Here is a 13,720-nt window from a genome sequence, read left to right as displayed (position 1 = left end):
CGTTCTTTTGCATTTGTGTGACACACAAAGGATCAGTTCCCTAGAAGTGCAGACTGATATTTGAAGTATTACTCAAGCAGTATGGTATGTGAATATTTCTTTGTTTAAAGTAAACACTGCAACAGTCTTACAGTCAGCTCCAGAGTGTCATTGAATCCAAATATTAGTAAATACATACATGTGATTAACATCAATTAACATAATCTATTGCAAAATGGAATTTGGGATAGTGAAATCGTTAATTGTGATGTAACAGGCGAACTGTGAAAAGGCAAGGTCAATAGCACAATGGTAGATCAAAAAAAGAGTAATGGTCTTGAAAGCTAAGATTCCCACCTGAGAGAGATTGGGGATGATTAATCTTTGCTTGGTTCTAAGAAAGATACCACTGCAATGGTTATAATGTAATAAATTGAATAGATGTTGCCTATGAATGCTGTTCTTGAACTATATTAAGCCCAAGTTGTGCCGGTGGTGAAATTTGAATCTGGAAATTGGAAGAGCCATTCTGCTGGCTTTAGTAGATTCAAAGGAATGCATTCAAAGGGACATACTTCATTTACCATTGATTGCACACACAGATCCCCTTTCAGCAGTAATTCAACCAAATCTTTTAGACTGTGGTCTAGTCCAAAAACTAATGCCTAGTGAAATGTGTAACAACTTGTCTAGAATTTCTATATGAAAGCTGGATGATGCATTCTGATAAAAGGTAAATTGCTCTTAACTGAGCATCCCTAGATGAGGGAAGATGCTGGAAATATTACTAAAGATGCGATGAAAGTGTTTAAGTAGTAATAGTGGGATTATTTACATGAGCTGATTTAGACAAGTTTGGACATACAAATATGTACAATGAAACTACTACATCAGAAGACAAATAGGACACTTATTTTAACATGAGGTTAAAGTCAGGGGCGTCATGAACCTTCACTTTAGCAGCTAGACTAGTGGTAGGTGTCACTTGGCAGTTCTCTGTAAATTTTAAATTGTTGTTTGTGGCTCCTTTTCCTTTGATTGCCGCTTCTTGTCTCCAAAGAAGAGCTTATTATTACCACTGAAAGAGGATGGTGCGAGAGCACCGTGGGAACAAATGCACAAAAGAAGGAAGGCACGGATGGATAAATGGATAGATGGAGAGGACTATGAATGGATGGATTGAAAGAAGTCTGGAGGATGATTTGATCAATAGAAGGCTGAAGAGGGATGGATGTAGAGAAGAGTAGATGGTAGAAAGATGGAGAGACAGCTCAAGCATATATGGATTGATAGATGGGTAATAAAATGAAGGAAGGACCAAAAAGACAGGCAGAAGAATGGATACTTGAGAGAAGGAATGCAAAATAGATGGATAGTTGAAAAAAGGAAGGAAGGAAAGCGGCATACAACAAGATGAAAAGAAAGAAAAGAAGTATGTGTAGATGGAGAAAAGAAATTCTGGTGGAGAAAAGTAATGAATAAAGGATTTACCAATGGATGGATAGAGAGACAAGAAAGGGGGAGAGAAGGAATAGTGAATGCTTGATGGATGGAAAAAACATAAAAAGGATGGTGAGAAGGGAACAAAAAAGGAAGGGAACAAAAAAGTATGAAGTGAAAGAAAAGGACTGTAAACAAATGGAAAAAAGAAAGGAAGAGTAGAAGGAAAATATACATACACAACAAAGAAAGATGAAGGAAGGATGAAAAGAAGAGCAACATAAAGAAAAAGGGAAAAATAAGAAAAGAAGGGTGGGAAAAGACGAAGACGGAAGGAAGGAACAAAAAGGAATTAAACAAGTAATTAAGCAAAGCTAGGGTGAAAATAGAGGAAAGGGAATGAAAGATCTGAGATATGAAAAGAGAAAAAAGGAGGAAAAGAAAGAAAGACATTAAAGTAAGGGAACATGAGAAGAAAAAAGACCAGCAAGAAAAGAAACAGAAAAAGAACAAGCATTTACAATGCAATGATCTCGGCATTATTAAAGGTAGAGCTATTGGCATTGCTCATGACATTTTTTGTTTTTAAATCATAAATAAAGGGCATTGTCATTTACATTGCCAATAGCTTAATCGTTAAATAAATGGCATTGTCATTTACAATGCCAATAGCTTAATCTCTCGCAAATGCATGACCGATTGCATTTACACCCACACAGAGCCACACACACAAAGCCACCCACACACACATACAGAGCCACCCACACAGAGCCACACACAGAGCCACACAGAGCCACATACACACAGAGCCCCCACACACACACACACACACAGCCCCCCATACACACAAAGCCCTACACACACAGAGCCCCACACACACATAGAGCCACATACACACCCGGAGCCACATACACACCCAGAGCCACATACACACCCAGAGCCACATACACACCCAGAGCCACATACACACCCAGAGCCACATACACACCCAGAGCCACATACACACCCAGAGCCACATAGACACACAGAGCCACATACACACACAGAGCCACATATACAAACAGAACCACTTAAACACACACAGGAGAGCAAGCAAAGCGAGGGGGCAGGGGTTCTAAGGTGCACTGGCATAAAGTTTGGGGTGCGGCGTGAAAGGACTCTCTCTCCTGCACACTGTACTGGAATAGATGGGTTGCATATCAGCAAAGATGCAATCCTCCAATTCAGGCCTTTTCTTTGACAAATGAATTTATTAAGAAGTGATAGTTTAAGTAAATAAAATGAAGTGGAGCAGGACTGCAGTGCTTTGGCAAATTAAAAGCATAGCCAGGAGCATGTTGACCCGGATCAAGGTGGTGTCTGTGCATAGGTGGTCATTAAAACAGCACCAAACTTGACTCAATTGTCTCTGGTTAATAAGACACATGCATGGAGTTTGAGGTCCATGGGTGATGAGAAAGTCAATCCAGGTTTGTTTTTTTCTTTGAATTTCGTGACTTGTGTTCCTGCTTTTGTACGTGAATGTCACAATTATAAGTCTCGTGGTTAAAACAAAAACCTGGCCTGGACCAATCTTGTAAACATGGCAGAGCTGGTGCCTCGGATTGATTTACTTCATGCCTATTTCCTGCACCCTCACTAGATACACAAGGCTTCATCGGAGGCAACAACTCATATGCTCACAACATACAATACTTCATTTCGGGCCACAACAACCCACTGAAATAATACACATAGACGCCATGGGAGGCTACAACACTACACTGCAGCTAGGTATACAAGACTCCATCTGAGGCTAAAACACTATGCTCACTATGTGCACAAGACTCTGAGAGTACCATCCCAGGGTGCGCACAAAACTCCATCTGAGGCCAGCTACAACACACCCTCTACCTCATGATGGACACAAGACTCTATTTGAGATTACAACACCCAGTCTAATGGAACCCACGAAGATTGCTTTTTCTCAGCATCTTTTCCTCCAGAATTGAGAAAGAAAGCACAAAACTAAAATGGTTATCGTCTTGGCGACAGAACCATTAACAATTTAATTCAACGATTTATTGACATTAATTTCACTTTTAAGAAAGTTCCACTCACCTGCTGCCGGGAAACAACCTTTACAACACAACTTTTACAACGCACTACCATTACAACAAAACTTTTACAACGCAACATCCATTACAACGCATGGCACTACAACGCACACCACTACAACGCATGTCATTACAACTCAGTCAATACAACGCATACCATTACAATGCATAACATTACCATCCAACACTTACCCTACTGTTGCACCCCCTGGAGTTAGAATAGTAATTTTTACCCCTACACTATCCAACACTTACCCTACTGTTGCACCCCCTGGAGTTAGAATAGTAAATTTTACCCCTACACTTTCCAATACTTACCAAACATGCAATGTAATGTTATGCGTTGTAATGGTATGCGTTGTAAATGTATTATGCGTTGTAACGGAATGCGCTGTAAATGTAGTTTATAAAATTTCGTTGTAATGGTATGCGATGTAATGGAATGCATTGTAATGGATGTTGCATTGTAAAAAATTCGTTGTAAAGGTATGCGTTGTAAAAGTGTGCGTTGTAACATCATACATCCCCTGCTGCCACTTGGGGATCCGAAAAAGACACAAAAAGACCATAATTTCAGCCGCAGCATGTTAACACGGGGGCTCCAACCCGCCCTGCTGCTGCCGCTCCATCTGCAGAAATATTTAACACCCGGGGGTAGAATTTCGGCTTCGCCACCCCTATGCCTCCTTCACGCCCACCGACAGTGCAGTTCGTGCGTTCACAGCTTCGCGTTCTGGTCACCTCTGCAAGCAACACGTGCCCTTTGACCCCAGGCTGCAGTAGGTTCCCCTCACCTGCTTCATTCCTGGGCATAAAAGGGGGAGTGAAAAAGAACTGTGGGGTCGGGGCTAGCAGCCTCCAAGTGCCGTGCTCTCAGATCCAGCCCAGAGGAAGTCCGGGAAAAGAAAAACAAGTAAATATTGTGCCGAAAGCCCCTCTCCCCGCTGCACCCTGCAGCTGAGGCATCAGACGGATAAACACGGACCCGGAGCTCCCGTAACCTACATTTGAATCCTCCATGAAACACAGGCAGACGCTACAGGCGGTCCTCCGGCGGTGATGAGGGATTCCGATGGGAACAGAGGCTCCTCCCGGCACAGGGTCGGCACCACAGCATCGCGGGCTGAGTGTCCTTTAAGTGCCGCAAGTGTAACAAAGTGGCAACAAGTGGCAACAAGCGGCTGTTGAAAGAAACACTGTACCCACGCACTGACAGCCAGACACGAGAGGCTGTGGGTGGGAGGGACCGGCGGGCGCAGAGAGACCCAAGAAGTCAGTGGGGATAGGGCAACCTGTGCGGTCACCGCACGTGCAGCGGAGCGGGCACCGCAGCGAGGGCTAGTGGGGCACGCACTGACAGGGATGGGGCTTTGACCCAGGGGGCATGTGAGAGACAGAGTAGGTGCGAGAGAGGGGCACAGCTCATGTCCGAGGGACGCATGTGTGAGACAATTCGTGTCAGAGTGGGTCACAGTTTGGGAACATCTTTGTGCCTGTGTTTGAGAGTCTGTGTAAATGTATGTAAGAGCGGAAACCCGCTGGAGGGGATTTCTGAACGTACAGGGGGAAGGAGGCCCGGCCGCGAGAGCCAAGCTCGAGCTATTTAGGGAGGGGAGGCACGTCCTGCAACTTAAAGAAGCCTGCTTGGAGGGGGTAGGGGCGGCCATGGGTGCCATCAAACATTCCGATAGCCTTGCAACTATGTGTGTCCGTAGGAAGTGGAGCATTTCTGTGCACCCAAGGAGCAGGGTGCCAGGGTAGAGACTCCCAGGAAATAAAAGTGCAAACAGCATAGCAGGACTGTGGCACGGGAGGTGGGCATGCATTAGCGCTGACAGCACATAGGAGTTTATGCACACAAAAAGAACAAGAAAAACGCAAAATGGCAGCCGCAACTCCGAAAATTTCGGAATTGGGGGCGGGTTTCTGCTTCTGAGTGACAGACGATGTTATAGGGTGAAAGAACGCAAAAACACGCCCCCGATTCCGAAAGAGACGGGGCTTGATTGGAGTGATGCCCCTCTCCTCCAATGGCTGGTCTCCGTTTAGGAAGACAGCCAATGGAGGAGAGAGGCGGGTTCAAGCCCCCATACTAGAAATCATTAAATCTCCTCCCGGAGACTGCGCAAGCGCAGCCTTCGGTCCTCGACCTAAAAAAATAAGGGCAGAGTTCAGATGCAAAAAAATGAAAAATGGAAAAAAGAACAGAAATAGGAAAATAAAGAAGAAATATGGAACGAAAGTTGAGAGAAATGTAAAAATAAATTTATTTAAAAAAACTGATAGATGAAAATAGGACAGGGAGGAAGGGAATAAAATAGAAAGAAAAAATAGTATAAAAACATGGATGAAAAAGATCTGACAAAGAAGGAAATATAAATTGAGGGACTTACTGTCCAGCCCAAGTCCTTGCCATGGATAAGCCGCGACGTGCCTATGAATGCCCCTTCCCAACTTCTTGTTTTTGTGTTTTTAGCCAATTTGTTTTAAAATTGTTTTGCAAAATTCGCAATGTGATACAATTAAATATTTGTATTTTCTTTTGAAGGACTTACCCCTTTAACACCTTTGAGTCCACAGTATCCTGCCATTGATGAATTTGATTAATTTTTGATTACACATACAGAATTCATGAAAAGTCTCTATCTTCGTGGCCAACTCTTTGAGAATTGAGGTGTAAAAATCACATCGTGGTCACATTATTTTCAGAATTCTCTCGAAGGAAGTCGCTTCCCAGAACGAGCGCCAACATTGATTACCTTACTCGCTCACTCAATCAGTGCTGCCATTTGTGACCTGGCTTTAAGTGGGGGTATTTTATTTTTTAGGCTACTCCCCTGTTAGAAATATGTAGAAGAGTCTTATTTTTGAACAATGGAATTCTACTTTATGTGAGTGATTTATTAATTGCAGTGTGTTATTGTACTTTCAATTGTTTTCTTTAACATAATTTCATATTAATTCTGTTCTGATTTTTGAAGCCTTGATGTTGAACTATCTATTGTATAAATTGGCCTATTTTTAAGGTGTTTTCAGAAGCTTGATACAAGTAAATCATTTTAAATGAATGCGTTGTTGCAAATAGGTGAGAAGGATGTGTACTTCCTGTTCGCATTCCAAGACAAGGAACATCTTCTCCTTAGTATACAAAAGGCATACTATGCAAACAATGGCCTAGTTAGGAAAGGAAGTATGCGTTCATAAACTCCATAAAAGGAAACAGTGAGCACTTTTAACCATCAGTGATTCGAGGCTGGAGTGCCTTGATCCCCTTCATAATAAGCTACTGTAGTCTCACGAGGTTCTGTTTGGAACTTTATTTCAGGTCATGTGATAAGAAAACAGTTATGACATCAATATAGATAACAATAACACTAATCATAAATAATACACTGACATATGTTACACATGTTCACTTGTGACTCACATACCGGAATGTTGTCAAATGCATGCGTGCATCATAGACTGCCGACAAACGTGAAATACAAGCATTTAAGTGTATAATGCATGTGTCCTCTGTACACAACCTATGCACGTATTACACACAGTTCTGTCCAAGAATAGGGATTTTTCTCATTCAGAAGTGCACGCCGCACACTCAGGGGCATATCTACATGCCCCTATTGCCATGAGACAGTCCCTTTTTCCTGTGGCGATAGGGGCTTAACCTTATTTACAAGGCAGTGTTAAGCCACTTAACATGGCTTAACACCGCCTTGTAAATAAGGCACCCTTTCACGCTATGCTTAGCATGAAAGGGGTGGGCAATGGGTGTTGCGGTGGGCATTCCTCTGCAGCACCCATTAATTTTGACACTGCTCCCTATTTATAAGGATGGCATAAAGATGGGGCAGCACCAAAATTAAGACCAGGGATAACCTGGTCTTAAACAGGCAAAACAATGAGAAATGCTTTCTTTCACCTTGTTTTTGCTTTTTCTATGTGTGCTAGTTGTGCAGCACACATAGAAACAGCAAAACGCCTCGGGTTGTTTATGTACAGGAAGGTCCACCTACCGGCACATAAACAATCTTTAACAAAAATGACATTTTATAACTTCCATGTGTGCTGCATGAAGAAGCACAAATAGAAGTGACAAAACGGCATTTAAAGATTGTTTACGTGCAGGAAGGGACACATTACAGCACATAAACAATCTTCCCCTGCACGCAGACACCCTTGCACTATGGTAAAAGGGTGCCTGCATTGTCGCTACACTGCTAAGGGTACTGCCAGCGCAGAGGGAAATGCAATGCTACACCATATTCTTGTAAATATGGTACATACCTGCGTTTCTGAAGTAGCTGAGTGAGGTATTAAGTCATGACGTCTAAGGCCTCACTCCGTCACTTCCTTGTCCATATGCCCCTCAGTTTTTAATTTATTTGGCGTGCATTTAGTGCAGCAGTTACAACACTCACTCAAGATTCGCAAGGCACTTAGAATGATACCCACGATGTCAACTTTTTGTACAGTCACAACTATTTGGACATGCACCTTACAATTATGCGTGGTGAGGATGAGGAATAAATGTGTTAAATAATTTTACATTGAAAGACAGAGATGTGTACTGAAGACAGTACGGACATTGTTTATTTTCCCAATACTTCACATGAGAACCTAATTTTATGCTAAGCACTCTTTGCGAATTGCAAGGTCGGTGACGTTTTTAAATAAAAAAAATAATAATAGAAACTGTTTCTTCTACGAGGAGTAGTAGGCGTACAAATGTAACTGCTTATTACAGATACATGTGAGATCCCTCAAAACCCATCATGTCCACTACCCCACCCCAACCTCCTTGCCACGTCTGATGCCGCATTGCCTCCGTTTCCCCACCACAGTCACAGTGAGTCAGACTACATCCACCATCCATGCATAGTTGCAAGAGCTCGACCTCCCTTCCCACCCTCCTGTATCTGGCTGAGAGATCGTGGAGCCACTTTTCTGCTGCAGGATGCCCTACCCACTGCTTTATATGTAATTCTATAAGTGCAGGGCCCCAAAGGTTTGCTCAAAAGTCCACTGCCGCGCTACAAATATCGGTGGTGCCAAACACCAAGGCTGTGTAATCTTGAATCCACCTCATGCAGCTTTCATCCTCCACCAGCCTCTGCCTGAACCTTTATTTCACTTTTGTAGGTTTTTTCCTTCTCTGCTTTCAACCTTTGTCACTGTTGTTCTGTCTTTTCTGTCCTCTTTTTTCCTCATTGTGTATTTGTCTCTCTTACTCTGGGTCAAAGTCTGGTAAAGAAAAATGAGTGCTGGTTGGGCCCACCTGCACCCACTATCTCAATGTATGCACTGGGCCTACACTTAACGGGTGGAACGTCTTGCATCTGGAAAACCGCCTAAATGGTTGGCCTTGCTGATGGGGAAATGTTGTAAAGATGAAACTAGAAGCAGTAGAAAGTAAGAACTTGTCTTTATTCTGTCACCACTCTCCAAGACTGCCGGGTGGCTGTCAACATTCTACAGCAGACTCCAGTGGAACATACCATCCGGAAGGGGACAGGGGGGGGAAGGAATGTACCACTGTAATTATACATAAAGGTATGGGCAGATTACAACACATCTCCCAATGTACCACTATAAATTAAACATTTTAGTATAAGCTGATTACAACACATCTCCCTCTGTTATGAAGGAACAAAGAGGAAAGAAGGAAGGAAGGGAGGTAAGAATGAAGGAAGGAAGGAAAGAATGAAGTAAGAGGGAGAGACCTTACATCGATGTGAAACCAAAAGTAAAAACAGATACAATACCTCCCCTAGGCTATAAAAGAAACAAGCCTCAGAGAAGGAAGGAGGAAAGGGTGCAGGGTGCGGAAAACAAAGGAAGCATCCCAGACAGGATGCCAGTTAGGATAGCCAAGTCGGGATAGAGGACAGATGCAATAGGTAATACCATCATCAATTTAACAGAGAACACGCAACAGTATAGCGATCACGAATGCATCATAAATATACCCCCTAGAGGACACATGGCTAAAAACATACTGTTTGAGGAAAAGAACATTCCATGAGCTCTTGTCATGCAGGCAAAATCTTGTTACGGTTATCCTAAATGTACCTTTAGTATGGCTTACCCTGCTGACGGGTTCTTCAGGTGGATACATCTCCAACAAACTTTAGCAGTGTATTGATAGACTAGCCCTACTGATAGCTACTCCTAATGAGGGAGGGAAAGTCCTTATTACCAGAGTTCCTTGAAAGGAGTCAAACACTCACCAAACTCTCCTACACAAGTTAGGCCTTCATCTTCACCATGCCCATAAGGTGTATGGGCCCGCCAGCATAGCTAGTCAGGGATACCTTGGGTTTGGATACATTAAGAATGGAAAGGCTAACCCGACAAATCACCTCACTAAGTTTCTCTCTGATGAGGGGATTGGACGAAGCATCCATGGAGGAAGGAGGAGGAAGGCTCCCTAAATTCAGAGGTGGTAGATCCTTGCGCCTAACCCAGCCTGCAGGAGGAGGGATGGATTGAGATATGTACCTTTCCTGCGGGAGGTGCCAACTTCAATTGCACTCTATAAAGTACACTGTATGTAGTAACAGAACAACACAATGGTTGTGAAGCATAAGGTTAAAATGCAAAAACTTTCGGAACTAGCTGTCACAAATTGTACAATATCACTACAGATCCTGATAACATGAAGAATGCACACACTTGAAATCCATTCACAGTAATACATTAAAGCACAACTGGAAAGCTAAGTACAGGGTGAACTGAAGGTCAACGAATAGCTGAAATACACTGAACTTATGAGTGGCGTGTCCCTGTAGGAACAGGATATATAGAGGTGAGGAAACTGGAAAGGGAGTAAAGTAGACTGGAGTGAGGATCTCCGTAAAGACGCTGTGACACACCTGGGAGGGGGAAAAGTTATGGATGGGGCACGTGGAGGGATAAGGAGAAATGACAGTGGAGGACCCTCTAGAAAATAAATCACACGTATACCTGGCCCTATTGATTACATGTCACCCTAGGAACATACAATAGGCTGGATAAGGTAAAATGCACCTTACTGGGGGAGGGGACCTTAATATGAACACTTTTAGTGCTCTGTTAACGCATTAGCTGTACAAACTGATTGCATGTGGATTGCAGGGGTACAATGTAAATACTGTAAGAGCACTGGCCACAATTGGTGGGACACAGAAGGGCTGGTAGTCCAACCAGGGTCTAATACAACTCCAGATCAAATAGGTGTAGGAAAATACATGTACACTACTAAAAATGGAGTGCATACATTTACATACATACCAACCTGCAGAAATTCCTAGCTTGTAGACAGTCTCGTCAAACACATATAATTTGTACACTTAAGTAGATGCAGAATAATTGACTAGTACTCCCCACTAACCTCAGAAATCCAACTTAACTTTGTAGAAGAGGAGTCATTTTTACTGTCATTGACCTCTCACCTCTACAACACAGCACTATGAGCGTAATGAATGCTCGCACAAGCAGAACTGCAGTTGCATAACAACATCCGTAGAAAGCTCGACCAAACATAGGTACCCCAATGGCAGAAGGACATGTCCCATAAGGTGACCACGCACTAAACACACGTGAGGAAATAGTAAAAATATGGCTAAAACTGGCTTTATGTGAGGAAGTCCTAGGGTACTAAATGTCCAAAAAGTGCAGGGCAGTTTTACTGTAGTGAAAAGAGGGTGTCAGACAATATGAGAACTGCACAACCTGCAATACATGTCGTATAGTCACAAAAGCAGGAGGAATGTTCCTGACGCCTCCAAAGGAAAATATGTGCCACCGCAGAGATAAACAGTCCATGCAGACACAAAACTATCACAAGGAGAAAGTCACGAGGGAACGTAGCACAGGGGTTTATGGATGGTCACTCCTGAAGAAACTGTACAGTCTTACTTGACGTACATTGAAGATTTTGAAAACAGAAGCTCTTCGTACACCGTTGATGGGTGCCGCTAATTCCACAACACTAGAAACCTCCTGGGAAACACTCGCAGGCGGCGTAGAGTAACTGGAACGCCCCTGATTCGCCTTCCGTTGACACCGCTGACTGAAACCTGAGGCGAGAAGTTCAAATGGCGGCTCTGAGGAGATCGGGACACAACATCACGCAGCTGCTGACAGGAAATTGAAGAGGAGAGTTCGATGCCGGCTCAGAGGGGACTGGAGCGCCGGGAGCATCTCACTGGAATATCCGTAAAAGCGGCTGGTGCGCAGAGCCCGCCTCTGACAGAAAGTACTACCGGGGTGGTAGAGGCTCAATCACGAAACTCCCCAGAAAAGAAATCTCTGTCAGGGCACAAGGAAACAACCCACAGGCTGGCGGGTATAAGATGACAGAGCCGATGGTAATGGAATACCGCTGATCGGGTAAACTGGACTGCATTAACTCACGTCAGACCCGGCACCACACGCACAACACCCGTGCCTCGACAAGCTCAGAAGAGGTTCAGCACTCCGTAACTCTCCGGCAATTATTTCATGACAACAGACAGCTGCTCGCACCAGCTGCACAACTTGGGGAGACGATTCATTTGTGAATCCACCCGCACAGCCGTCCTCTTGCTCCCACGGACTCTTTGTCCGATGTCATTCACTCCGACTTCTCCGCTTGAAAACAACACACGACAGCTTCATAGGATATCCCTCACAGCAGTACCTTGCACCGGTGACTGGACTACTGCAAACCACTCCTCCAGTCGCTTCAGGTCCAGGATTGAGGAACTAATCTCTCGCTGTGAATCCTGCTTGCTGAAGCTCCGTAGATACTTCACTAAAGTACATGGCACAAGGGACTGTGGAACTGTACATCACCTCTAATTATGAGGGAATTCATCCCGCAAAGCACTACTTGACAATGATGAACTGCAGAAGATGGAGAGAGCACTGAAAGGGGTAGTGACAGATGGCCCCCCTGCGCCGGTTTCCTTCGTCGCCAGTGTTGTAAAGATGAAACTAGAAGCAGTAGAAAGTAAGAATTTGTCTTTATTCTGTCACCACTCTCCAAGACTGCCGGGTGGCTGTCAACATTCTACAGCAGACTCCAGTGGAACATACCATCCGGAAGGGGACAGGGGGGGGAAGGAATGTACCACTGTAATTATACATAAAGGTAAGGGCAGATTACAACACATCTCCCAATGTACCACTATAAATAAACATTTTAGTATAAGCTGATTACAACAGGAAACTTTGCATCAGCGAAGTCTGACGTCATATAGCATTACAGACCTGAAGATTTCAATGTATCCCGATATCAGAAACGAAGGTTGTATCTTTCCCCACCTCTACATAGGACTGCACAAATAAGCATAGACCACCCTTGTTCATGACTCCTGGTTTCCAAAGACTTTTTAAGATGCTGGATTTATAAATTCTTTTTAGGGAATGTTTTTAGGATCACCTAGAAAGTTAGGAACTAGATACAAGGATAAACATAAGTTACACATTTGCAACATACACACCTAAAACAAGGCCTTCTTAAAATGCTGAATAATATTTAAATCAGATAACATTTCTATGGGCTGCATTTAGAAATGACGGGGACCTGAGAGTGCTCGATTTTCTGGGACACCCTTTAGATAAAGGGCACAGGGGCGGCTCTAGGCTCATGGCGGCCCTGGGCAGGGAGCGTAGATAGTGGGCTCCGAAAGAGGGGGTCCGGGTGGGGCGGAGCGCGGAGGTCAGTGAAGAGGGGGGTTCAGGGTGTTTGGAAGTGGAACAGAGCCAGAGGCCGACAAATCCCTGCCAGTGGCCACCACACACATATGTATTTATCCTCAGAGGATTATTATATTAAGGATATATATATATTGGCATGGTGGCCCCTGGGGTTTGGTGGCCCTGTGCAGGTGCACAGCTTGCACATGCCTAAGGCCACCCCTGAAGGGTAGAATCCACCAGCTGAATTTCATATAGTGTACTATCCATGGGCGGAAGAAATTCAGCCTGTGGGTTTTACTCCATAGTAAAAGTTTAATCTAGAAATTTGAATCTTTTCAGTTTCAACCAATATTTAAATGAGATCCATAAAGCCTTGATTAGTTAGTAAATATTGTAAGATGTATGGAGTTTTTGACAGAAAATTCAAAAACATTTAGGGGCTCATTAGGATGGCGGTTTTTCCGCATCCTCCGGGCCGGCGGTGGATTCCGCCGGCCCGGAGGATGCGGAAAAACCGCAGCGGACCCACCAAGGACCCA

The sequence above is a fragment of the Lissotriton helveticus genome, chromosome 10, assembly GCF_964261635.1.
Source record: "Lissotriton helveticus chromosome 10, aLisHel1.1, whole genome shotgun sequence".
In the NCBI taxonomy this organism is placed as follows: domain Eukaryota; kingdom Metazoa; phylum Chordata; class Amphibia; order Caudata; family Salamandridae; genus Lissotriton; species Lissotriton helveticus.
The sequence above is the reverse complement of the archived record's forward strand: the minus strand, read 5'-3'. Positions refer to the sequence as shown.